The sequence below is a fragment of the Ambystoma mexicanum genome, chromosome 11, assembly GCF_040938575.1.
Source record: "Ambystoma mexicanum isolate Mex_15411 chromosome 11, UKY_AmexF1_1, whole genome shotgun sequence".
Taxonomy (NCBI): Eukaryota; Metazoa; Chordata; class Amphibia; order Caudata; family Ambystomatidae; genus Ambystoma; species Ambystoma mexicanum.
Genome location: NC_090934.1, coordinates 1348499084 through 1348526406, shown reverse-complemented (window position 1 = coordinate 1348526406; position 27323 = coordinate 1348499084). Strand labels below are relative to the sequence as shown.

Below are 27323 nucleotides of genomic sequence, written 5' to 3'. Positions count from 1 at the left end.
TGGGGATACTCGGGATGTCGACGCAGGCCCCTTAGGCCTTACTGACAGACGTTGAGCGCGAGGTCACTGCAAATTTAAGAAATTGAATCCAGAGTCCCCATCATGATTGTGAGGAAGGCCTCTCATTAGCTTTGACGGTGGCAGTGAGAATTATGGTAACCCAAGCTGGGCAATTGTGGCAGGATGCCCTGGGAGGGGGGGTGACCAACTGTAGGGAGTTGAGGTCTTGGGGCCAAAACTGTCTGAGAATTTAGTTGTTTCGCATGAGCTTATACACAGTGGCATTGTTGAGTTGAAGCACTAGAGTCGGGGGAGAGTACCGGGAAGCACCTTTGGGGGACGGGGCTTGGAGGGGGCGCTCGTGTGCTTTCCATAGCTATTTGGCCTGCCAAAGGCAGAGTTGAGGGTGGTCTGACCCAGCGACACAATTGATGTTGCATGATGTTCAGATGCCGGGGGGGGGGGGAGTTGGGGGGTTTGTCTGGTTTGAATGGGGTTCAAAAGAGGCCAAGCTAAACTAGCAAAGCTGGCGTGTATTAAGTCCACAGATTGCACATCTTGGCAGGTTTTACTCAATAGTTGGTGCTTAGTGAAGATATCAGCCGCTCCCAAGTGTCGGAACGACGGGCAGTGTGGCAGTGGGTTCTCTCAATGTGCGAGGCTTAAACCCCCCCCCCCCCGCACCCCCAGAAACGATGCCTAACTGTCTGGGAATTCAATTGATTGAAGCTAGATAGGATGTTCCTCCAAGAGACCCACTGGCAAAGGGGAGGGGAGCCATCCCTGAGGGCGAGGTCCATAGGGGAAGTTTTCCAGGCATCATGTGTCTCAAAAAAGAGAGGGGTGGCAGTGATTGTCTCAAGTAGGCTTAACTTCATCCAGAAGGCGGTGTTGAAAGACCCAGATGGCCACTATGTGATGGTGAAAGGGGAGGTCAAGGGACACGGTATAACCATTATCTCTATTTACTGCCCAAATGAGGACCAGGAGCTACACTGGGAGTCAACAAGGGACAAGATCCAAGGGTTTGTGGAGGGCTCACTCATAATGGGGGGTGACTTCAACATGGTCCTTGATCCGGATCGAGATAGGAAAAGAACATCCTTTCAGACAGCAACCACCCTGCAATTCATGAGGGCGGCTCGATTCCAACAAGTTAACGTGGACCTGGGGGTGGTGGACTCTTACATTCAGGTGGGAGATTCACTTATTACTCGAGGGTGCATGACTCCTTTTCTAGGATAGACTACATTCTTGTAGACTCTTCCCGCCGGGACGGGGTCAAAGAGCCCCCAACAGAACCAATTCCATGGTCGAACCATGACTTAGTGAAGGTAATAATTGAAGAATTCCTAGCACATAACCCAAAATCCAGGTCGTCCTGTAACAACCTGCTCTTGAAGGACAGTGAACTAGCCCTGAGGGCTTTGAGGGCGATTAGGGACTACTTCGATCTAAACGACAATGGGGAGGTGACCATTCAGGGAGTGTGGGAAGCTTTCAAAGCTAAGTTGAGGGGGGGTTCTGATAGAGAAAAAAGGAGAAAGTGGAGGAGGAGAACGCCCCGAGGAGGAAAATAGAGGCCCTACAGCCGGGTGGGAAGTTGAAATCCCAGATGTTCCCAGAGGACTTGAGAACTCCAGAATGCCACAGCTAAACTCAAAGATCTATTGATGGGTCAAACAGAGCGGAAGCTAGCCTTCCTTAAAAAGAAGTACATGGAAAAGGGGGAGAAAGCAGACAAATTTGTAGCATGGCGTCTCCGGGGGCAGAGGAACAATCGGAAAGTAGCGGCCATCTGCTCGGAGGGGAAGGAGAACCTCCTAGACGACGTACAAATTGTAGAAGAGTTCAGGCGGTATCACGAATCCCTGTACACAGCCGAGTACAAGGGAGATGGATCCCACATAGACCAGTTCCTTCATTCCCTTCCGACTCCGAGCTTGTCCGCAGATAAGGTGGCATCCCTAGAAAACCCCATTTCCGAGCATAGACACTATCGCCAATATGAAGGGGGGCACCACCCAGGGTGAAGACAGCAGTTTATTTTTACAAACGTTTCCACTCGACGCTGGCCCCCTTTTTGGCTAGACTATTTAATGAAGCAATGGTCTTGGGATCCCTCCCAAGGTCTATGCTATCAGCACTCATCGTGGTTATTCCCAAACAAGGGAAGGATCTATTGCAGTGTCAATCCAACCGTTCAATTTCTTTACTTAAAATGAACGTCAAGATTATGGGGAAGGTATTGGCTAATAAGCTCAGTCAACTCATGACCACCCTCGTCCATGGAGACCAAGTGGGATTCATCCCAGGCCGTCAAGGGGCAGACATCGTACAAAAAACGATTCACTTGATGCATGAGGTAACACGCCAGCAAACAAGGTTTCACTTAGTCTCCATAGACTCAGAGAAAGCTTTCGACCGAGTAGAGTGGAAGCATATGGTGAAAGTTGTGCAAATAATGGGGTTCGAAAGTAACTTTGTGCTGGATCGTGGCCCGTTACAACTCTCTCACCGCAAGAGTGGCATTGAATGTACGTTCTCATCTAACCTCCACCTCTCCAGATGAACGAGGTTGGGGGGTCCGATCTCTCCCCTGATCTATGCCTTGACGATGGAGCCCCTTGCCATTGCAATCAGGGAAAACGTGACCATTACTGGAATGCGATGTGGGGCAACAAAGTTTAAGCTTTCCTTGTTCGCCGATGATATCCGCAGTTACTTAAATAAGGTTGAAAAAGCTCTGCCCGAACTTCTTAACCAGATAGAGAGATTTGGTGCCTTCTCAGGGCTCAAAATAAACATGGCCAAGTCTTGCCAAACTAGAGGCAGGACTACGCTCCAGGGTATGAGAATTGAGAACATAGCTACCCCTTACCTAGCTATTAAATTGTCAAGAGACCTCGCTAATCTCGGGGAGGCAAACTCCTCCCCTGCCCCAATGGGAAAAATAAAGTCGGACCTAATCGGATGGGACCCCCTAACGCTGTCATGGTTTGGGCTCATGGTGACGGTGAAGATGAATGTCCTCCCACACCTACAATACATGTTCTCTGCACTCCCTGTGTCTTTCCCCCAATCCTTCTTCGATGGCCTAAAGACCAGGATCAACTCTTGTGTCTGCTATGGTTAAAGACTGAGAGTCGGGCTTATGGCATTATCACTTTTGAGGGACCAGGGCGGGTTTGTTTTCCCAGACTTTTGGCTTTACTGTAAAGCGGCACAACTTTCTGTCCTCCTGGAACACCTGAAGGACGATCATGGTACGTATTGGACCTAGCTGGAGGTCATGCACACCCACCCCAAAAAAGTCGGCGACCTATTGTGGTCACAGAAAAAGGTATTCTCGGACCATGTTAAAACCCACACATCTGGGCACTGTGGAAAAAAAAAAGTAAGGCAAACCACCGTCTCTCCTCGTGGCCATGCTTTATGGGAGAGCCTTTCATGCTTGGGAGCAGGGGCTTTCGGTTTTGTGCAGGCCTGGCCTAGCAGGGGTCTGGAAAATGTAGCTCAGCTCTTCCCGGGTGGGACCTTTATTGAATATGAGCCCCTGTGCGATCTCCTGGGGAAAGATGCATTGTCGGTGTTTGAGTACCTACGCCTTATGGGCCTCGCAACCAACCCCAGATGGCTCCCCGAGGTCTCACGCCCCCTCACGCCAATTGAAAAAGCCCTCACGGACCACCCAGTGAGGAAGGGTGAACTGTCAAGGCTTTATAAAGTGCTTGTTACGGCAGACCTAGAGGGTAGGCAAGGCTTTAAACTATTCTGGGCTGAAAAGCTGGGGAGGGAGATACCAGACTCTACCTGGAAACTGATTTATGAAATGATGTTCTCGGGCAACTTGTACACCTCAGCAATGGAACACAACTTCAAGCTCCTCCACTGTTGGCACCCCCCACGCTCCAGAGATTGTCCAAGATGTTCGGGGGGGTCTGCCCCCTCTCCCCCAGGGAATGTGCTCAGGTGGGTTCTTGGTATCACATATGGTGGGAATGACCAAAGGTGAGAGTTTACTGGGACGAGGTACTTAGTTGGATCAAGGACACAGTGGGAACGGCCCCTTCAGGTCCTACTGGGAGCCCCAGCCGTTAACAACGAAGAGTGTAGTCTTCCAAAGCTAGTAGAAGCAATGTTGAGAGCTGGGAGAGTGGCCCTGGCCCAAAATTGGAAAGACAAGGATCCCCCGTCGCCCACGCAGCGGATGGCTAAACTATGGGACATATTTACATACCAGAAGCTGGCGGCGATTGTCAACAACACATTAGAATCTTTCTTCTTCGATTGGGGAACCTTTATGTTGAGATGGGGGAGTGGAGGAGAGAGCCCCACGCGATGTGCTCCCTAGTTCTGATCTGGACGCATGAGTGTCGACATGCAGACCATGCTAACCATGGTCTGTCCTCGATTCCAAAGAGTAGAATCCACTCCTGCGCCAGGTATATGAACCATGCAGACTGTGCCATCCGGTGTACTAGATTTCTGTTTTGTCTTGCCGCTGAATCTCCGGGAAGGATCAGCTTATAACTCTCTTTATCTTGTCAGAAGAGGGGGGTGGGCACCAGGGTGGAGGGTGACATGGGAGGGGAAAAGTTGGGGTGTTTTCCTTCTGCATTCTATAATTGAACTGAAATGTTTATTTATAGCTTTGAAAATGCCAATAAACATCAAAGTCAAAGAAGGAAAAAAAAAGATTTGTGAATGCCACAGAGGAGATTGTGTGGAAAGCCATAGTGAACCCGATAGAGGGAGGCTAACATTTGAGAAGGGTCTGAACTCCGAAGAGGGAGGTCCAGGGGTGAAAAGGCATCACCCAACATACCATTGCAAAGGACAATGTTGTTATTTTGAATACATCAGGTCCTCAAAGGCAAGAGACTTGCAGAGAAAGAGACTTGGCCATCGACAGTCCCGATAGCTGAGAATGGAATTGTCGTATCGTGCTGAGAAAGTTCGAGCGTGTGCTGTGCTCCAGAGTCCCGTCTTGTCCTGTGCTCAAAACGTGGGAAGGAATACCCCCGACTACCGCACCCTGGCTTATCATTTGTGAACACTTTCTTTCTTGTGAACCCCATCCCATACTCCTTTGTATTTAGTGTAAGGATTGGCAATAGGTTTTTCTTAGTATCGGCCTTTTATTTGACAAACGCCACTAGGACTGCCTTATTTTGATTTGATGGTCGTAGCTTGCTCCGATCTTAGATTTAGGTTTAGATTAGATGCTTTTTCACCCTACCTAAACACCCTTGAACTGCGATCACTTGTGTCTGTCTATTCTTGATAACGCGCCTTCCTTACATTCCCCCCCAGTACCTTTATTGCAAGAGAACATTGTATGAACACCAGTCATATACCGGGAGAAGGGAGTCAAATGAAGAACTTTCTGTTGGATTATGATTATATTTAGCCCTTAATTGTATTTTAAGGAACACAGGACGGCAGACTTTCATTTGGCTAGGTAACATTCCTGCATTGCTAATGCCTTGCTTGCCTCCCCGAGCCCTACCCATTTCCTCATTCGTCCCATTGTTCTTGCCTCCCATCCCTCCCCTTGGCCCTGATCGGCCCATATAAGTCAACCAAAAACAACAACGTCTAGGACCTCCGTTTCCCACTCCCTCAGCCACTTTAGCTCGAGGTAAGCAGGCAATTTGTGTGTGGCCTGTGGGCTTTTTTAAAATCTAATTCTGTTGCTTGCTGACTTTCCTGCGCTCTGTGCCCCTTGCTTGCCTCCCCAACCCCCATTTCCTCATTCGTCCCTCTGCTCCCGCCTCCCATCCCTCCGCTGGGCCCAAATTGGTCCAAAAGAACCACTAAAGATGTCTAACCGTCTAGCCCACTGCCCGTGGCTGCCCCGTCGGCAAAGGACCCCGATGCAAAGGACAGCTCCAGACCGTGTTGGCATGTGGGCACGCAGCTGTCAATCAGCAGCTACTGGCAATGTATGGGCAGTTCGGGAAGGGGGCGCAGCCATAACTTCTCCCCACTAAAGTGACCAACCCAGTCTTATGTTTGCACTTTCATTTCCTATCTTATTCCTTTTAGCTTGACTGTGTTGAATTGCCATATCCTGCATTTAACATGACTGTGTTGAATTATTAGATGGGCATTTCTCCCATCCAGCCTGTTTGTGTTGGGTAGCCGTATCTCACATCTAGCCTGCTTGTATTGGGTAGCCATATCTCACATCTAGCCGGATTGTGTTAGGCAGTCATATCTTGCATCTGGCCTGCTTATGTTATGCAGCCATATTTTGCATATATCCTGATTGTGTTAGGTAGCCATATTTTGCATCTAGCCTGATTGTGTTGGGTAGCCATTTTTCGCAACTAGCCTGATTGTGTTAGGTAGCCATATCTCGCATCTGGCCTGCTTGTGTTAGGTAGCCATATTTTGCATCTAGCCTGATTGTGTTAGGTCGCCATTTCTCGCATCTAACCTGATTGCTCTGGCAAATCATAAGTTGTAAGTGTCACTAGAATTACTGTTGTGCCCCCATAGTAGGCCATTCTCCCTCTATCCAGGTGTCACAAATCTTGGTATCACTGCCATTTACTGTTGTACCCTCAATCCAGGTGTCCCAATTCAAAGTGTTATTACATTGCCTGTTGTGCCCCTCTTTAGACCTTTCTCCCTCTGTCCAGGTGTCCCAAGTCTAGGTGTTACTGCACTGATGTTTTTTGCCCCCTCTTTAGGCCCTTCTCCCTTTTTACAGGTGTCCCAGGTCTAGGGTTGCTGCATTTACTGTTGTGCCCTCTATCCAGGTGTCCCAAATCGAAGTGTTGACTGTTCCTCCTCTTTAGGCCTTTCTCCCTCTATCCATATGTCCGAGGTCTAAGGTTGCTGCATTTACTGTCCGTTGGGGCCCTCTATCCCGGTGTCCCAAATCGAAGTGTTATTGCATGTACTGATGTGCCCCCTCGTTGGGCGCTTCGTTGGGCGCTTCTCCCTCTATCCGGGTGTCCCAAGTATAGGTGCTACTGCAATGACTTTTGATCCCTCTCTTTTGGGCCCCTCTCCCTCTATCCAGGTGTCCCAAATCGAAGTGTTGATTGTTGTGCCCCTCTTTAGACCCTTCTCCCTCCCTGCAGATGTCCCAGGTCTAAGGTTGCTGCATTTACTGTTGTAGCTCTCAATCTGGGTGTCCCAAGTTGGAATGTTGTTGCATTGGCTGTTGTGCTCCTCTTTAGGCCTCTCTCTCTCTGCAGGTGTCCCAGGTTGCATCATTTGCTGTTGTGGCCCCCTATCCAGGTTTCCCAGGTTGAAGTGTTATTGCATTGACTGTTGTGCCGCCTCTTTGGGCCTTTCTCCCTCTGTCCAGGCGTCCCGGGTTGCTGCACCACTGTTGTGCCCACTATGAATGTGTCCCGTGTCAAAGTGTTGTTGCATTGCCTGTTGTGCCCCCTCTTTGGACCCTTCTCCATTTGTTCAGGTGCCCCAGGTCTGGGGTTGCAGCATTTACTGCTGTACCCCCACTCTGGGCCCTCTCAGTCCATCCAGGTGCCCCAGGTCTAAGGTTGTCGCATTGACTGTGCCCTCTCTTTAGGCCCCTCTCCCTCTATTCAGGTGTCCCGGGTCAAGGTGTTACTGCATTGACTTTTGGGCCTCCACAAAATCCCTGGTAGCTAAGGTTCAGGTGCCCACAATCCTGGGTAGTTAAGGTACGGTTGCCGATTGAACAATCGCTGTGTCTCCAACGCCCACTACAGGTTCGCACACCAGAGCCTGAAAGACAAATACCACTAAACAAACAAACCACGAGGGTTCATCAATCACAACCAAAGGACCCCTAAGATAAAAAATAAAAACCACACAGCAGCCAGAAAGGAAAGAGAAGTAAACAAACCGAACCACACATGTCTTCAACTGAGGTTTCATCACTCCGCTACCTTAACAACTACAAGCATCAACGAACCACAAACAAAGCCTAAACCCAAAGGACCAGGAAACACACCAATTCAAAGAGGATGTCCACTCAAAGGAATATAACCCACAACTCAAACACCATGCCTCGCCACAACAAATACAAAGAAGCCAGGATGAACAACAAAAATAATAAGAAAACCCAAACCGCTCAAGAAGGTGCCGACCAGCAGGATCCCACAACTCAGAAAAACTGTACAACAAACATCCCAGAAGGCACAAGGAGACATACAATGAACAGAGCAAAGACAGACTACATCGTCCGCTACCTCTCCACATACGACTGCATGGTAAGCAAGGACGGACCAGCAACAAGGAAGCGACAGGCAATAAACGCTACTAATACAGAACCCACCAGGACACCAAATTCAACATTACAAGTAATAAACAATCCCAACCCGATCTACACCATGGACAATACCCCAATCAGAATCGGGAACAAACTGGAATCCATTACCCTCTACACGCCCTGCATCACCAAAGACTGGAACAACGGACGGGTACCAACACCATTCACCACCCAGAACAAACGAAACCAACCAACTCCTCTAAAACCCTGATCAGTCTACTCGACAAGGAGAGCGTCCACCAAAGAACCACACCGCCCAACAGGTGCAAGCAGGAAAAAACCACCAGCTACGGAAACCCAACCAACAATACAAACAACAACCCAAAAGGAAAATCAAACAAACTACACTGCAGCCTTCTCAATGTTAGATCCATCGCAAAACACTCAATAGAAATCCATGAAGCGAAGGAGGCACAGACGTGCTCTTTCTTACAGAAACCTGGTTATCAGACAACTACAAATCTATCACGAACAAAGCGATACCGGACAATTTTAAACGTATACACGCCAACAGAGAAAACCAAAGAGGAGGCGGAATCGCAATCATACACAAAGAACATATCCGAGCATCTCAACTCATCACAACCAATGTAGAAGACTGTGAATCCCTCCTCATCAAGATAGAACTCAACAACCAAACCAACATAACATTCCTCCTGATCTACAGACCAGCGTCCTACAACCCCAACTTTGCAACAAAACTAGCGGACGCCATTTTATCAACCTATCACGACAACCTAGTCATACTAGGAGACTTTAATAGCGGGTTCGAAAAAGAAAACCAACTCACTCTGCGCACTCCTGGAAACTTTACATTTCAAGCAAACAGTAAATGGATCCACCAATGACGCCGGACACATCCATGATGCATTTCTGTGCAGGTAAGGACTACACGCCTCTGCGCCACCTACGCCAGTGGTATGAAGCGACCATTACTTGATACCATTCTACATCAGATCCCAAACCCGTCTGCCATACGGAAAGGTATTACTCCATAACAGCAAGGAAAGAAACTGGAAGAACCTAGACCTAGAGGCCCTAACAAACCTTCAAGATTCAACTCTCCGAAGCGAAATAGAACACCCGAAACAACAGGTAAACACAGCAGAAGACACACTCAACAGTTGGATTACAGAGGCCCTTGACCTACTGGCACCAGCAAAAACATTCAAAGCAACAGCAAAAAAAACTGAAAGAACAAAAAGAAAACTGCAAAATGGAAAGGAAATAGAGTGCACAATACACCCAACAACACAAAATAAAATACCAAAGACAACTCAAACTATACAAAGCAACAGTAAAAAAGTACTATTACGCCACAAGTATAGAATCGGCAAACAATCCACTGAAAAAACTCTTCAAAATCATAAGAGATTAAAAAAAAAAAAGTCTTCCTGACAGAAGCACTTTGTGACAACATCACCAACTACTACCTGAGATCAAAAATAAATACAATCCAGGAGACCGTCAACTTAGCCCGGACAAATACAACCACAACTGCTGGACCACGGACAGACATGCAGATTACAGCAAAACTCACCTGCCTGTAGCCAATCACAGAAGAAACCTTTGCTACACTGATCAAGGACACCAACCTTGCAGGATCGCCAAGGGACCCCTGCCCCCAAGACATCTTCAAAGGAATCCTCAACCACAGATCCCTGGCACCATACTTCCGGAACCTCATGTATCTATCAAAAGAGCAATAGTACCGCCCGCTTCAAATCAGCATACGTTAAATCACTGATATAAAAGGAATCGGAAAGCACAGAAGACCCGAGCAACTAGCGACTGATATCCAACATCCCCCACCCAGGAAAGATCCTGGAGAACCACAGGTACAAAATCTTCTTTAATAAGGCAAAACAAACGGAATACACAACCGTTTACAAGTTGGCTTAAGACCAATGAGAGAAACCGAATCGTCACTCCTATCGATCTATGACGACCTGTAAATAAATGCAGATAACCATGCCCAATCAGCCCTTGTCCAACTGGACATATCGGCAGCATTTGATACAATCTGTCACGCAACACTAATAAGACTTGTGAAATGTGGCATACAGTGTGCTCTGACTTTCCTTTGATCGGGCTGTCCATACTTGCCTGCCTTAGCAGAGAGAATAGGTATAGTAGGTCTTAAGCTTACAGGAATCTGTTTGATTGCTACAAGATTGGTTTGTGTGTTTCTGTTTGTGTTCCATTGCATTGCATTTACTGCCAAGAGAAAAAGCATTCTTACTTAAACTGTTTCTAGAACTAACCGCTCTAGGTGGTGACTACACTTCCCAGACTTCCTTCCTTGAGGCATACATACAGATACGTCCGGTGCTTCAGCGCAAGCGCTTCTGTGCCTAGCTGGTCTTTGCCAGTCCACGCCGGACATACGCGCATGTTAAGGTTGCCACTCTTATTTTCTATCTTGAAATTTGCCCCTATTTTTTCTCTATGGGCTACTAAGATTTAGATCTGCTACTTGCCACACAGAAATTGCAAAGAGAAAGATCAGTTGAAAAAATACAGTTTTAAGTTGGAGTTAGGAGACCTACAACTGGTAAATAAGGGACACTCCCCATTGTCCCAGGCTCCTGGACAGAGGTATTCAGCCTCTTCAGAATTGGATTCTCTGACTAATAACCCAATCACTGCACCTTCATGTTCCACACAGGGGATCCATTGTTGCAGCTAACTGAAATGTAAAGCAACTTTGGAACCTATCCACTACTGTGGAACCATCAAGCCTTAAAATATCCTTACTTATCACTGGTTCTTTAGCTAAACATGCTCCAAGATAAATGATTACATAAAGGAACATAGTCTTGATGTCATGTGTATCAATGAAACCTGGCTGAACGATTCCTGTGGTCCTAAAATAAGCATAGCCTCCACCCTTAGGTTTCAATTACTTTGGGCAACACCGGGAACCCGGTATTGGAGGGGGAGTGGCTCTTCTCATTCATTCTGACTTGCAAGTTTTAGAATCACATATGAAATGTGCTAGTTGTGAAATTCTGCATGTAAAATGTCTTCCAAATGATGATTGTTGTATACGTTTTATCCTGATCTTGTACCCCCCAGAAGATATGCCAAGTTTCATTGAAGACATTATGCACCTACTTGGTCCCCTAAATAAACCCAATAGTGCCACGATTGTTATGGGGGGATATGAACTACTGGCTGGGTAACGCAAGTGATAAGGTGGCAAAGAATCTGGAAAAGAAGCTTCAAGGTCCGGACCTTACGATTCTCACAGAGCCTACGCACTCGGGAGGCAACATTCTTGACTAGGTGGCGACACAAAACATTTTAATGGACATTACCGACACCAGAGATAGCCCCTGATATGATCACTTTTTTGTAGAAGGTCGTATACATCTCCTGCACAAACCAGCAAAATTCCACATTTTACGTAAATAAACGAGCAGCAGAAACTTAAAGTTTATCCCAGAAGATCTAAATATCTACTTGCAACAAATCATGGACTTTACCCAAGATGCGGATACTCCGGAAACCCTGGTTTCCATCTATAACACTTTTTTGCTCGACTACTTTGACAGTGTAGCTCCTCTCAAATCCAAAGTAAAACATAGGCCCTGCCAACAATCCTGGTACACTCCAGCTTTGGCTACAATAATAAGCGCAAAAAGACAGCTGGAACGAATTTGGGCTAATAACCTCTCCATTGAAAATAAGGAAGCCTGGAAATCCCTGCAGATAGTGTATAAACAGGAAACATACAAGGCAAAAAGTGTTTTTATAACAGAGTCTGTGGGGAATAACTCTAAAACTCTTTGAGATGTATGGAAAGCCGAAACTACAGCCCCAAAAGAGTACTCCTTCAAATGAAGACTGCAATAACATACAACAAGCTTTTTCAGACAAAATTGCACAGGCCCGTTCTAGGTTTTCTGTGGCCTTGAGACCTCTCATAAAGCAGTCGTCACCAACCATATAAACAGAAGCAAACCTCTGAATTTTCTTTTCAACAGGTGTCAGAAGTAGGCGCGATACCTATACTTAAATCAGTGGGCCCGTCATTTGTTTCGGGTGAAATTCTTCCGCCCAAATTCATTTTACAAAATCCCAATATCTTTGCACCCTTCTTGGTTTATTTTGTTAATTCTTCCTTTAAGCATAGCTGTGTTCCTGATGGCCTTAAACACCTTGTGTTAACGCCACGCCTGAAGAAACCTGGCCTCAATCTATATCTCCCAAGCAATCTGCTACCTATCACAAATACTATATTTCTATTGAAAGTCATTGATAAAATTGCAATGACACAGTTTCGACATCACTTGGAATCTGAGCATATTTTACAACGGAACCAATCCGGTTTCAGGACATTGCATGCACAGAAAGTGTTTACTGGACTTGCAGACACGTATGTTCATTATCATTGACAAAAGTAAATCAGGGCTTCATTCTTTTGGATTTGTCAGCAGTGTACGACTTGTTAGAAAACAAATGGCTTTTGTAATGTCTTCACACACTTTGGCAATTTTTCCAGAGAATCTTTAAATTGGTTTTGTTCTTTCCTTAGTAATAGGATATCTTGTGTGTGTTGAGGCATGGCATCTTCAATCTCAGAACAAATCAAGGACGGTGTTCCACGGGGAGCAGGTCTATCCCCTCTATTGTTCAACTTGTAAGTTAGGCCCCTTGCGACCTTCTTACATCTTTAGATGTCCACTTCACTAATTATGCTAATGACACTCCGCTCCTTATATAGATGATTGGTGACTGTAGGTTTCACTCGGATAGGCTGGCACACATTTATGGTCAGGTGAAAGACTGGATGTCCCTAAATGGGATGTGTCTTAATCCAGCTAAAACAGAATTTTTATTCTCCAGCATTGGATCTTTCATGGATTCACATGCTGTGAATGTTTCCCCGTTGTCGGGCTGCGAAACCTCAGTAACTTTAACTTAGCGTTTTCCTATGGAGGACTTCGACACTTTAGTGTCCTATCGACATTCTTTTTGGGTGCTTTAGACCCCGCCAACAGGATGTCTGGTATAAATAGCCCCGCCACTGCGACTTCCCTTCAGATTTCAAACGTCTCCAAACTGTTGGGATTACTTTGTGTTTCTTCGTGTTTTGCACGTGCGTTTTTTTATGGGCTAGGGTGTCATCGGTAGCCCAGAAGTCTCTATTTCGGCCTTGTGTTACCTGTGGCCTGAAGACGGTGTACAAAGGGGATGGTCATATGGACTGTCTTTACTGTCTCTATCCCCATCACTCAGCGGATGCCTGTGAGATATGCTAGGGGGTTTTGCAGAAGACCTTGAAAGACCGTAATCGACGGCTCATATGCTGGCTTAACGAGGGCACTAACCCGGCTTCTGAGGTGGGTTCGGCCCGAGGGAGCCAGTCTTCAGGGAGAAGGCCGCCGAGCATCGCCGAGCGGCGTAGGCGGAACCCCCCGCTAAAAAGCATAGCGCAACGTTTCCTGCGTCGGAGGTGGGGGAAAAGCAGCAAGTCTTCGTCTAGGCCGCATCATTTGAAGGGTGCGAGTGGCTCTTCGTTGTCCAAGCATGGTTGGCCTGACAAGTCCAAGGGGTCTGGTGGTAGGCCCGAGAAGTCTACAGTGTCGGAGAAAGAACTGGCAAAGCCGCCGAAGGAGTCTTCTTCGAAGCACTCGCCGTCCAGGGACCATCACAAGTCTTCGTCCAGCCGGGAGTCTTCGAAGTACCGTTCCGGTTCATCTTCCACAAAATCGGGGTCTCTGGTGAAATAGAAACCAGGGGACGTGCTTCAGATGATGAGCTCGTCGACTGATATTCTGTAGTCGATGGTGGTCATGCAATCTACGGTCCCGTCGTCAACGGTGGTGTCGTAGGTGCCATCCACAACTCTGACGGACAGTGGTCCACTGCTGTTGTTGCAGATGGAGTCGGAAGAATTGTTGATGAGTGGGGCGTGGCAGTCCTCCGCCTTTGAGTCCATACTTCCTGAGAAAATTTTGCAGCAGGATCCAGCTGCGTTTTTCTGTTTCCTCAGGAATGGAGAAGGAACAGGACCCAGTGTTTGACCCGTCGGCTCTGGGTCTGCAGAGTGTAAGGTCATCGAGTGGGGTGGGGGCTGGGCCGCCCCTTTACCCCTTGGTTAATCAGCCTTCTCTGCTGTTGTGGTTAATCGTCAATCTCTGCTGTCGTTGCAGGTGCTATCTATGCTCAGTCTTTGTTGGGGCAACTGGATGCGAGGTTGCTACCTTCTCCGAGTCCAGCGGTGCCGGTGGTCGAGGGGCTGCCCGGTGAGGCGCCTTGGAAGTCTCCTCTGGCACGGTTGCCATTGCCGGTGGGGTTGGGCCGTCCACGGTTTCATCCTGACGCCCTATCAACAGTGTCTTTGCCAACGACGGATGACGCGTGGGACACGGACCCTGAGGTGGAGCATCCCCGTAGTCCGACACAACCATCTCCGCCGGATGATGTTGGGGCGTTCCATGCATGATGTCAAAAGCGTGTCTGGAGTTTGGGCTGGAACTTAAGGACTGCTTTCTCTTCAACTATATGGGAAATCTAAGGAAGGCGGTCTTCTCAGTGTTGATTCCCGACCATGTGTGGCAGGAGGGCCTGCGCACGATGCGCCACCCGTTTTCAGAAACCAGCGGTGAAGGGTCGCCTTGAAAATTAATGTTAAGGCTCCTGAGTCTACCCCTAGATGCCTGGTGTCGCAGCCTGCGCTAAGTCAGTGGTTTCGGTGGCTGCCAGCCATAAGGCCAGAAGCCAACACAAATGTGTTACACCTCCGGACAGCGAGGCCAGGAAACATGACGCTTTTGGAAAGAAGGTCTTGACGGTAGTGGCTACGTCTGTGAAAGCAGCAAATCCTTAGCAATTATGGCCAGATATGATCGAGAAATGTGGCATCAGCTAACCCCGATTCCTGAACATCTTCCGGAGCAACATGAAAGGAGGCAATGCTGTTGGTTCGAGAGGGGGAGGAGGCCTCCAACCACAGCATCAATATTGCTGTGGACCCAGCAGAGTCAGGTTTTAAGTAAATTAATAATGGGGTGGTGCTTCGATGGCAGGCCTGGCTGAAGTGTACGGACTTTCGTCCTGAGGTCCAATAGAAGGTCATCGATATGCCCTGTGAGAGTGAATACTTGTTCAGCGAGAAAATTGATGAGGCCTTGAAAGGAATGAAAGAGGATACAGAGACGGCAAAATCCTTGAGTTCCTTGCAAAGTGGTAGCTCTTTTCGCTTCTTTCAAGCTTTCTGTGAAGCCTCAGGGAATGCCGGTTTTCCTCCGCCAGAGATCGAAGTTACGGGCGCTCCAGCTACTCGTCTCAAGGTCATCGGCGATCAGTCCAGTCGGCTCAGAAGGGCAGGTACTTTCAAGTTCAACGAAAGAAAGGTTTGCAGTCCTCGGCGGCTAAGGGAAGGCAATCAAAAGCTCAACAATGACTGCCATATGGACAATCTGCTGGGGGGGCAGGGTTGTAATCCATGTTGACGAGTGGCAAAGTATAACGCGCATCTTCCAATCCTGCAGCAGGAGGTAGTTCTCCTGCTAAAAAAAAGGGGCGATAGAACCAGTTCTGGTTGCGGAGCGGGGCCAGGGGGTCTACTGCTGGTACTTTGTTGTGAAAAAACCCAATGGCAAGTGGAGGCCTATTCTAGATCTTCGGGCGTTGAACAAGAATCTGCAACGCCTGAAGGTCAAGATGCTCACCCTTCAAGATGTCATCCGCTCGTTGCAACCGGGTGAGTTCCTGGCATCATTAGATCTGCAGGATGCCTATTTTAACATCCCTATGAGGCGGAATCTCTGCAAGTTCCTGCGTTTTGTGGTTGGGGAGGATCACTATCAGTTTCGGGTCCTCCTGTTTGGCCTGACGTCTTCCCCCGGGACATTCACGATGTGTCTGGCCCTGGTGGCGGCCTTCCTCCGGAGGGAGGGTCATCATGTGTACCCCTACCTGGACGATTGGGTGGTGAAGGGTTCATCTCGGGAAAGGGATGAGAGTCTCTAATGGCAACCATGCAGCTTTTGCAATGGCTGGGATTCACTGTCAATGTGGACAAATCATATTTGACGCCGTCCAGAGAGTTGGTGTTTCTCGGGGCGCAGTTTCTTACCCTGGACAATCTGGTAAACTTTTCCAGCGAGCGAGTGGAAAAGTTGCGGTCCAAGGCAAGTGAGTGGAAAGTGGGCGCAGCGGTCTCGGTCCTAGGTTACATGTCACTGTTGGGGGCCATGGCGTCGTGTATCCCTCTTCCCAATTGCCGCCTGTTCATGAGGCTGGTGCAGGAGTTCCTCGCAGACAGGTGGTTGCAAAGTCGAGGATTATGGTCGGACAAGCTGGTGGTCGACGAGGGCTTGGTGGACGCCCTTCAATGGTGGATGTGCATGACCAATCTTGTGAAGGGCATGCCCTTGCTGGAGCCGGAGTTTCAGTTCACGATTGTGGCAGATGCTTCCCAGATATGGTGTGGGGGCGCACCTCGACGGATCCCAGGTTCGGGGCCTATGGTCTCGGCTGAAGACTGCGTTGCATATCAATGTGCTCGACTTGAGGGCGGTGCACTGGGCCCTGAAGTTGTTTCTTCCGCGCATCCACGGATCAGTGGTCAGGGTCTTAACAGACAATACCACCACAATGTTCTATTTAAGGAAACAGGGGGGCACGCATTCCAGATTTCTGTCAAGAGGTGCATGACGTTTGGCATTGGTCTCTAGCTCGGGGGATCAACACTGCCGCTTTCCATTTGCCCAGGGTTCTGAATATTCAAGCAGATGCGCTCAGCAGGGACGCCAGTCAGCTGCACGAGTGGAGGCTGAAGGCACAGCAGGTGGCAAAAATCTTCCAGTGATGCGGTCATCCTCCGTTAGATCTGTTTGCTACGGGGGAAAACCAGCAGTCTCTGGAGTTTGCCAGAAGAGGGGTCATTGTGGGACGCATTTTTCGGTTCCTGTGGACTGGCCTCTTCGCATATGCGTTTCCCCCGTTTCATTCGGAGGACCTTCCAGTGAATTCAGAAGTACCAGTGCAGTGTGATTCTGGTTGCCCCGTTCTAAACCAGGCAGACGTGGGTTTCAGATCTCCTTCATCTGGCGGTGGAAGAGCCGGTTAGGTTGGGAGGGGATCCAGATCTCCTTTCTCAGGATGACGGCAGAGTGTGGCATCACGATCCGGAGTCTCTCATCCTTACGGCGTGGCTCCTGATCACTCAAGAGTTCAGTCATCTAGGAATATCCATAGAGTGTCGACTGATCTTGGAGGCAGCAAGGGGTCCTTCCACAAATGTCTCGTATGGTCATAAATGGGCGAGATTCTGTACCTGGTGAGGGTCATCCTGAGATTGAGCCTTTGGACGTTTCCCTGGATCAGGTTCTTCCATACTTGTTACACCTTGCAGAATGAGGCCTGGTGTTGTCATCCATTAAGGTGCATTTGGCTGCGATTTCTAGGTTCACAAGAAAGCGCCATACTGCCCCTCTGTATAGTGATCGCTTGGTGAAACATTTTCTGAAAGGACTGTTTCGGACATTTCCTCTGGTGAAGAAGTTTGCACCGGTGTGGAGCCTCAATGTAGTCCTTTCGGCTTTGACGAAACCTTCCTTTAAACCCATGTCGACGCCTTCCTTAAGGTTCCTCTTGTGGAAGGTGGCTTTTCTAGTGGCGATTACCTCGGCCAGGCGGGTGTCAGAATTGCAGGCACTCGTCATTGACCCGCCGTATCTAAGGTTTCTGAAGGACAAGGTTCTCCTGGCTACTAACCCGCACTTTATCCCGAAAGTACTGTCACCATTTCACAAACTTACCTCTATTGCATTACCCTCGTTCTTTGTAATGGTTCCATGCCAGCGGAAAAGGCCCTCCATTCTCTGGATGTTAAGAGGGCACTAAAGTTTTATGTGAATCGTACTCAGGACTTCAGCAAGTCAAAGCAGCTGTTTGTGGCATTTGGGTCCTCCAACAAGGGGCAGTCCATTTCCAAACAAGGACTTTCCTGCTGGGTTTCCTCTACAATTTCGTTTTGTGACACAAAAGCTGGCAAGCCTTTGAGGGGTGCTCCAAAGGCTCATTCTACGTGGTCCACGTCGTCTGCGGTGCTGTGGTCTGGGATACCGCTGGCGGCCATTTGCCAGGCAGCCTCCTGGGAGGTGCCGCATACCTTCACCAGGCTTTACTGCCTGGGGCAGCAAAATGTGGAAGATGTGCAGGTGGGACGGGCGGTCCTCCAACGCCTATTTCAGTAAGGTAGGCCCCACAGCTTCAGGGTTTTTTCTATTTGGCTATATCACTTGCTGGGTTTGTTGTCTCATGTATGTGATAAAATGTGATTTATTTATTTTTTTATTTTTTTAATTTTATTTTTTTTATTTTTTTTATTTTTATTTATTATTTTTTTGTGCCTGTGACACACCGCCACACATTGGTTGTACTGCTATGTAATCTATTCACAGCATGTCAATCCATTAAAGATCCAATGCTGGAGACGGGAGTAGTTTCTTACCTGTAACTCCATTTCTCCAGCGTTGGTATCTTTCATGCAAACCTGGGTTCGGGTTCCCTCTACTTTGGAGGTTAAAATTTGAAGAGAAGCCATGGGGGGGGCGGAGCTATTTATACCAGACGTCCTATTGGTGGGGCCTAAACCACCCAAAAAGAACGTCGATAGGACACTAAAGTGTCGAAGTTTTCCATAGGAAAACACTAAGTTAAAGTTACTGAGGTTTCCCAGCCTGACGACGGGGAAATATTCACAGCATGTGAATCCATGAAAGATACCAACGCTGGAGAAATGAAGTTACAGGTAAGAAACTACTCCCATCTTTGGCCCAACACAAGCTGGAGCAAAACTGACTCAGAAATATTACAGCATGAGCATTAAAAATAACTATTTCAGGTAAAGGATACAGTAAAAATGCAGGAGTTCATATGAATGCCTCTGTAAATTCGGGGGCTCATGTTGATGGGGTGGTCCACAGTATGCAGTACCATCTTAAGCTTCTGAAACATGCCAAATCTCTCCTCACCCTGAAAAATCGGACCACACTGGTTAGGGATATTATTTTGCCCCGTTTAGAATACTGCAACGCCCTTTTGGCCGGAGCAAGTAAGGGCAATCTTGAGTGGTTGCTGGTACTACAAAATGAAGCAGTAGGCATCATATGACATCCCTGGGATAGAGCATGTGGCGCATGCCAGAGTGAAAATTCATTGGTTGCTGGTTTCATCAAAAATACACTTTACGATGCTTGTGCTGGTGCATCCAAGGCAGCATTCCTGTGTACCTAAGTGCTCAAATAAAACTTTACATACCGTCTAGAAAACTTTCTGGGTTTGACGGTTCCTACACCCAAAAAAGCAAGAGGCCTTGGAAATTCTTTTCCTGTTCTCTCAGCTCTGGCCTGTAATAACTTGCTGCTAGCATTGCGTCCAGAACCAGGCTACTTGGTGTTCAGGAGACTCTTGGAAACGCACCTATTTAACTGAGTCTGGTCTCTTCAGAATTATTATTTTTTTTTTTTTTGTTTTGCAGTCTTTGTTGTCCTGTCATGCTAGTCACATGTGCACATGTAGCACCCTGATGCCTGTGGGCTTTTGGTGCTTTAGAAACCAATAAATACATGAATCCGCACTAAAGTTGCTTACCTCATTCCTAACAAATGGTACCGAAAGAACATACCTATCACCCTTCATTTCAAACACCAAAAATATATCCTGCGGAGTCCCACACGGATCCAGCCTCTCTCCTCTGCTCTTTAACATCTACATGTTTCCACTGATGAAAATCTTTCTAACCCACTAACTTATTTCCTGAAACTACGCAGTAGACGCACAACTGATTGTCAAAAGAACAGAACTCTGGAACAAAATAACAGCCTCTACAACTGCCTCACAGACATCTACTACTGGATGACAACAAACAACCTTAGACTGAACACGGTAAAAACAGAAATAATGCTCTCACCTGCCGGATTTGATGTAGGGAACCCACAATTGGACTGGCCGACCAGCATGGGAACGCAACCAGAGACTACCGGCGAAGTAAATAACCTAGGAATACTCATGGACAATGGACTATCCTTGGAACCGCCAGTCAACGCAATTGCCAAAAAATGCTTCTTCCTCCTACGAATGCCTAGAGGATTACGATCCTACCTTTCCTTTCCTCACAGAAACCTCACAATCATATCCCTGATACTCGCAAGAACTGGCTACACAAACAGCCCCTACCTAGGAATGCCGGAAAGACTAATCAAGAAACTCCAAAGGGTGCAAAATACTGCAGCCAGGATCCTATTAAGACTAAACCGAAGAGACCACATCACTCCAGCACTGAAAAGCCTACACTGGTTACCAGTAAAAATAAAAGCACATCAAATTGAAAGCACTATCCATCACTCACAAAGCCTTGCACAGAGAAGGAGCTGAATTCCCCCAAGACAATATTACCCATTATTGCCCAAGAAGGTACCTAAGATCCAGTAACGACTACAAATGGAGGCAAAACACTATGAAAAAATAATAATGGGCGGAACAACATTCTCACATCTAATTGCTAACATCAGGAACACCATGCCCAAAGAAATTAGAACCACAGAGGACATCACCTTCAGGAAACCGCTCAAAACCTGGCTATTCAACATACAATGATAGCCTCAGAGAACACCGCCAACAATAACACCACAGGCAAACTGGAGTGGATACGAGATAGGCCAAAGAACCACAACCAAGAACTGGGCTAGATACCATCAAGTGGCACCCAAAGAGTTGCACCAAAGGTCCCTACAAACCAACCGATTTACTAACCCATTCTCCCTTCCTGCTCCTCCAACATAACTGACACCCTACCAGCCCTTGGGCTAGCCTCAGTACACATAAACGGACCAAGAATCAATGTTATGTTCACACCTAGCATCTCCTAGATGCTGAAACACACCTAGAGTGAACCACCCACATAGTGCATAAAACCATCAACAACGCAATAACACACCAAGACACTGGATAATCTTACAGCTACAGCCACCCTTGACTCTGAATGCCTTATGGACACTATCCAACAAGTGCTCACAACCAACCCCACACAACACACCAACACAAAACACTACCACACACCGGAGGCACTGAATATTACCCATACAGTTACAACACACAATATCTCCCTCACAAACACTCATATGCAAAACAGCATGCGGATGCCAGTTCTTCCTGGTTGTGAACCTATCCTCTCACCCTATCCTCACTAACACCCTCCCCATCCTCGTACCCTCCCCCCCTCCCCCACTCTCTCTCTTGCAGAGCTACGCAAGCTACCCCTGGGTGGTAGTGGTGTACGCTATAAATCAACATACCATAACATTTAGACAGACATTCGGGCAGATCCTTTCATATTAATTTGAGGCAGGGATAGTGAGGGTTTCTTTCACATCAATAAATGTCTATAGCAACGAACATGCCACACTTGTATCAGCTTCCTTCTTCGACATCCTTACACTACCTGGGTTCTAAAGAGGGAGCCTGTTCATGCACACGCCAATGTCTGTCTCTCCGGAGGCGAAGGGATCTCCCTCATAGGCCTTTCCTCTCGTGGCTCCTTCTGTCAGAGGCAAGCTCTGCCTCCCATTGAGCCAGAGTTCCTCCGATTGACGGATTCCTATGTCTGCACACAATGGAAGATGCAAGGTCAAAGTTGCCACAAACTAGTGGCTCTTTCGTCACCTGGTATGGGCCTGTTTTCTTCTATTGTCCATTTGACGTTCTTGGAGACCTGGTTTTCAGCCTCTGTTTTCTCTTTTGAATCTAACCCTTGTTTGCTAGTTTCAAGTTTGGGTTTGTGCTTAAAAATATAGAAATTCATTTTGTAATGTGACTCTTATCACATTAAATGATTGTCTTTTATACTTATTGTGAACATCTATTGACAAGTAAATAAGTTTGTTCCATTCTTTATACTATCAGAAGAGTTATTTTTGCAAGTTAAATAAACTTATGGTAAACTTAGTAATTTTTCTTTTTAAGTACGCAAAGTAATGTTTAGGCTATTAGATTGGAGAGTGCAGCACTGCCCCTACCAAATAGTGCATAGTATTATATTTATTACAGCCCCTAGCAGCGAGGTCTGCAGTGCTGGTACTGATAGGTCGACCCTCCTTTCCTCCAACTCTTTCCCCATTTAGCTCTATACAGTCTTTTTGAAACAACATCCTTGTATATATAAGGAGCTCATTGGCTCAATCCTCTTTTAAACTTTATAACCTGTGCCCTCCACCAGGTCTTCCCAACAAAAGGAATCTTTCCTAATACAATTTAAGCATTCTCTGACAGCTCGCCTATGCAGGCTTAGTCCGAAGAAATTATTTTAAAAAGCATGCATCCTGCCCACAGGCCCCCTGTCCATCAATTGTATCCACCTCCCAACACTCCTTCTTTTGTACTTCTGCTTGGAGCACTTCATCCCCCATAGGCATCTTCTCTTACTACTCCAACACAAAGGCCAGCTCCATAATGTACTGCTGCTAGCACTAACCCTACTATGGATTCCTCTGATCTAGTGAGGGTATGCCAGAAAAGGCGGTCTTTCTGAGGTCTGTGAAAGCTTTGTGACCACACAATCCTTGTGATGAATGTATTAGTTGGACTTCTGGGTGTCTCTACTGATAAAATGTTTTGTCAGCATTTCTGTCCACCAAACAAGAAAAAACAGAGATTCACTTGCAACCTAATGTTATCAGGGTACCAAAGAAAATATGGGAGACCGTCTACCATTCTTCCCACCAAAAGGATGATCAGCGCTTGATACTGGAAGTTGGCGACTGAAGAATTGGGCTTGGCCTCCAACCTCCCAACCAGCGCTCCAGATAGGATTTTGGAGTCAGTATTTTACTCCTAATTTTTAGAATTGGAGAGTAAATCCAATTTTAAGAGTGAAAACTATTTTCCTCCTTCACAAGAGGGTAAAAAGTATCTGACAACTATCCAATTTGCGCATAAAATTAATACTGCTGTATTTCAGAGTGGTTCTAAATAATTTATTGCACCTGTGGAAAACATTTTCCCCACACAAGAACCTTGTAGATGCCCTGAATCTGTGTACAGTCCCACAGTATATGGTAAAAGGTGCTCCCCACCCACATCTGAGACATGCATCACTCTCACAACCCCCCATTTGGCCAGTGCGGTGCAGGAATATTAACCCATTGAAGTATCTTGAATTGTATTAGCCCCAGCCTGGCTGCGATTTCCATCTCCCTTGGAAACATTAAGGCCTCCACACACTCTTCCGGTTCCAACTGCCCCACATCCCTATCCCATCTCTCCTTCAAGCGGGTCAAATCCTTCACTTCAAAAGCTGTGAACACCTGGTATAGTATGGATGTTACCTTGGAGGGAATGCCTGTTGGGAACAAGTTTGCCTCCAGAGGTGATCTCATCGGGATATCCTCAAGAGAGGAGAATTGTGTCCCCATAGCATGTGCTATTTGTGCATACCGGAACCGCTTCCCCAGTGGCAGACCAAATTTCCCATGTAGTGCCTCAAATGAATTGAGTCGGCCGTCCTTCACCTCTGCCAGGCTGGCTATCCCCTTTGCCTCCCAGCTCCTCAGATGTCCTACTTTTTGCAGTTCAGTCAGGTGCATATTTTGCCAGAGGGGCTGGTCGAGGGTAATTCTCCCCCCCACCTGATGTCTTGGTGTGCTTTGGCCCATATTGTCCCCGCGAACAATACCTGGCAAGGTGTCCTTCCGTTCATCCTACTTGGCTCAAGGGCAGTGTCGGGTCCTTGTGCAGCGAGTCAGTCCCCACCCCCAGCTCTGTAGCCCAGTAGTACCTACGTTAATTGGGAAGACCAAAAACCCCCTCCCATACCGACCTCTGGAGCTTCTTCAATGCCGCTCATGGCTACTTTCCCATCCGTAGAGGTCCACGTAGGTGTACCTCCATTTCTGTAAACGTATGCCTCCTAGAGATTGGGAGCGTAGCATTCTGTAAGACATAAAGGAATTTGGGGAATTTAAGCATTTTGAAAAGGGCCGCTTTACCCAGCAGGGTCAGTGGGAGTGTTAGCCAATGAAGCACATCCGATGTGAAACTAGGGATCACAGGGGAGAGGGTGAGCCGCGAGAAGTCCGGTAAGATCGGACTGAGATGAATGCCTAAATATTTGAAACCAGAGGACGCAATTGTGTACAGGCAGTCCAGCGTTGATTGCCCTTTCCCTCCCTTGTATTGGAAATAGTACCGACTTTTGCCAGTTAACTTTAAGCCTGATAAAGCTTTGATGGTCTGTTAATATGCAGGATGCCACTGGGCACGACACCCCTGGGTTGCTCATATATATTAGATCATTGGCTTACATTAATGCCCTTTTCCTGCCACCCAGGGCAAACTGAACCCCTCCCATGCTGGGCTTTCTCCAAGTTGTATTGCTGTTGGCTCAATTGCCAGTGTGAATAGTAGCAGGGACAGGGGGCATCCCTGTCTTGTACCCCGTCCAAGGGAGAAAGTCAAGAACAAGAAACAGTTTACTCTAATTGCCGACACCGGAAAAGTGTAAAGCAGGCAAACCCCCATCTCACTGAGTCGAAAGCCTTCTCAGTCGATCGCGAGAAGGACCACCAGGTGCGGCACCTCTGCAGCCAAACCTATGGCCAATTGTGGCCTGCGCAGATTCATCCGTGTGGACCTGGACGGCATACATCCAAACTTGTCAGGGTTTCCCCAGCGAACCAATCACCCTCAATAAGCGATTTGCTAGCACCCCAGACAAGGATCTTTGCCTCACCGTTTATCAAAGAAATCGGCGTATAAGAGGCACGCTGTTCTGGTGGCTTACCTGATTTTCAGAACAACCACAATGCTCGCAATGCGTAGGTCCATTTTGAGACACCCATCCCATCTGCACAAGTCGTAATGGTCCCACCACTTGTTCCCGCAGTTGTTTCCACACCTCCACCAGAAAACCATAGTGTCCCGGAGCCTTGCCGTCTGCAACGGAATCATTGCTGCTGAAATCTCCTCCTTAGAGACGTCCACTTCCAGACTAAGGCCTGCTGCGCAGTGAGTTTTGGAAGAGACACTTCGTCTAGTGCCGCTTTTTCCCCATCTACGACATCCCCCCCCTCGGTGGGCTATACAGTACTTCATAAAAATTGGGCTTCTGCGATCTCTGCACCTTCTGTCGGGTCTCTCCCTTGTGTATCCTGTATAACCTGCACTTGTCCGCTCCCCTTCTCCTCCTTTCTAAACAGGCCAACATTTTCCCTGCCTTGTCCTCCATTTTGTGGATTTTGGCTTTGTCTCGTCCAGTGTGCGTCCCTGGAATTATACAAACACCATGTTGCATACGTTTTCTTGTGCTGTGGTCAGGATCTGCCATTCCTCCAACACCCCTGAGAAAAACTCTTCCTCCCGCTCCACCACCTCAACTGCCACCCTGTGTTCCCTGCACCTAGCTGCTACTAGCGAGCGCCTCCCCTGCAGTGCTGCCTTATACACAGGGTGCCAGGGCTGTCTCCGGTCCTTGTATTCGTGAAATACTCCTCGGTTTTAGTGGGCAGCTCTTCCACAAATTCAGGGTTCCCCAGATAGTAGGCATTGAAGCGCCGGTGTCCCCTAGTCCTGGGCTGCTCAATTTTCAGTTCAATGACTAGTGGGGAGTGGTCTCGTATTCCTCTGGGCAAGAATCTGGCGGACTGCAGCCTGAGTCCCACTGGATGGAACAAAGAAATAGTCTATCCGTGACATGGAGGCATGAAGCCAAGAGGAGAACCCCCTCTCTGCCAGATGTAATCGTCTCCACGTGTCCACTAAGCCCAAAGCCTCGGTGAAAGAGCGCTGTTCCGTACAAGTCCCCAGGTTTGTGGCGCTCACATACATTCTATCCAGCCCTCAGCCCATTACTTCTTTGAAGACCCCCCCCCCCAGCACCCATACATAGGCGAGGCTGTGAAGAGTGAGTGCTTGCAGCTCCGCTAGTAGGTCCTGTGCCAGCGGCGGGGCGCATAAACAGCCACCATACCCCAGGTGGCTGCCCATATCTCCCCCCTGACCAATATAAACCGCCCCCTAGGATCTGGTTTTACCTCCTCTAGCTGGAATGGGATCCTTTTATGCATAGGAATGAGTGTCCCTCGAGAGCCCCTCGCAAAACCGGCGTGGAAAGCAACCCTGTTATTTGATGTAAGGAAGACTTTACACTCTGTTCCTGCCAGGTGTTTTGGTCAGGAATGCATTGTTGGGGGACTGCCTATTGAGGAACTGTAGTACCAGTCTGCGATTGACGCTAGAGCGTAGCCCATTGACATTCCACACCATCAGCGACACCTTTCCTGCATGACCCACCATCCCAGAGAAACCTTATTAATCCTCTATGTACTGACCCCAGCCTAAGCCACCTGCCTCTCCCCTTACCCCCGGCCCAAACTCCATTACCTCTTCTTGTTGCATTCCATGCCCCATGTATCTCCCCAAACATGGCCCCCTTACAGTCCAACTCCCCACACATACTTCCCTCCAACCAGAATCGCCTGTCACCCCAGTCCCGTGTCCACCGGACACAAGCAAACATAGTCAACTCTGTGTAGGTTGTGCATCCAGCTAGTCGGTTCATGCCTCTCGCCTGCCACCCCGCTTAAGATGCAGACCCATATTGGGCCCCACTAGGATGGGCCAGGTTCATTTTGCCATTAAGTTCAACCGGGTACCCCCTGTCTGTCCCTCCTGCTGTCACATCCAGCTGTGCCACTGGCTGCGAATCAAAGATCAGCAGAGATGCTCCCCCTGCCCCCCTTGCTTCCGACCCGGGCCTTCGCCTCGCCGGTCTAGGGCCCAGAGTCGAGAGGACCCGGTATCTATCCAATTCCATGATTTCGTGGGACTTTTAAGTTGGTGAACCGTCCCCTCATGATACACATTCAGCTGTGCTGGAAAGAAGAGGGCGTACTTGATCCTGACGGACACCAATTTACTTTTGACCGAGTCAAAAGGACTGACATGCCGTGCCCTCTGTACCTCTGTAGTGTAGTCAGGAAAAAATCCCACCTTGTTGCCATTATACAGTATCGGGCCGGAAGCTCTTGTC

General features: G+C 47.9%; 1 protein-coding gene across 2 annotated transcripts in view; it reads left to right on the top strand.

The window, feature by feature from the left end:
* NEDD4 (NEDD4 E3 ubiquitin protein ligase) overlaps positions 1–27323 on the top strand; it is a 2630465-nt gene that overhangs the window by 342914 nt on the left and 2260228 nt on the right. The window lies entirely within an intron of this gene.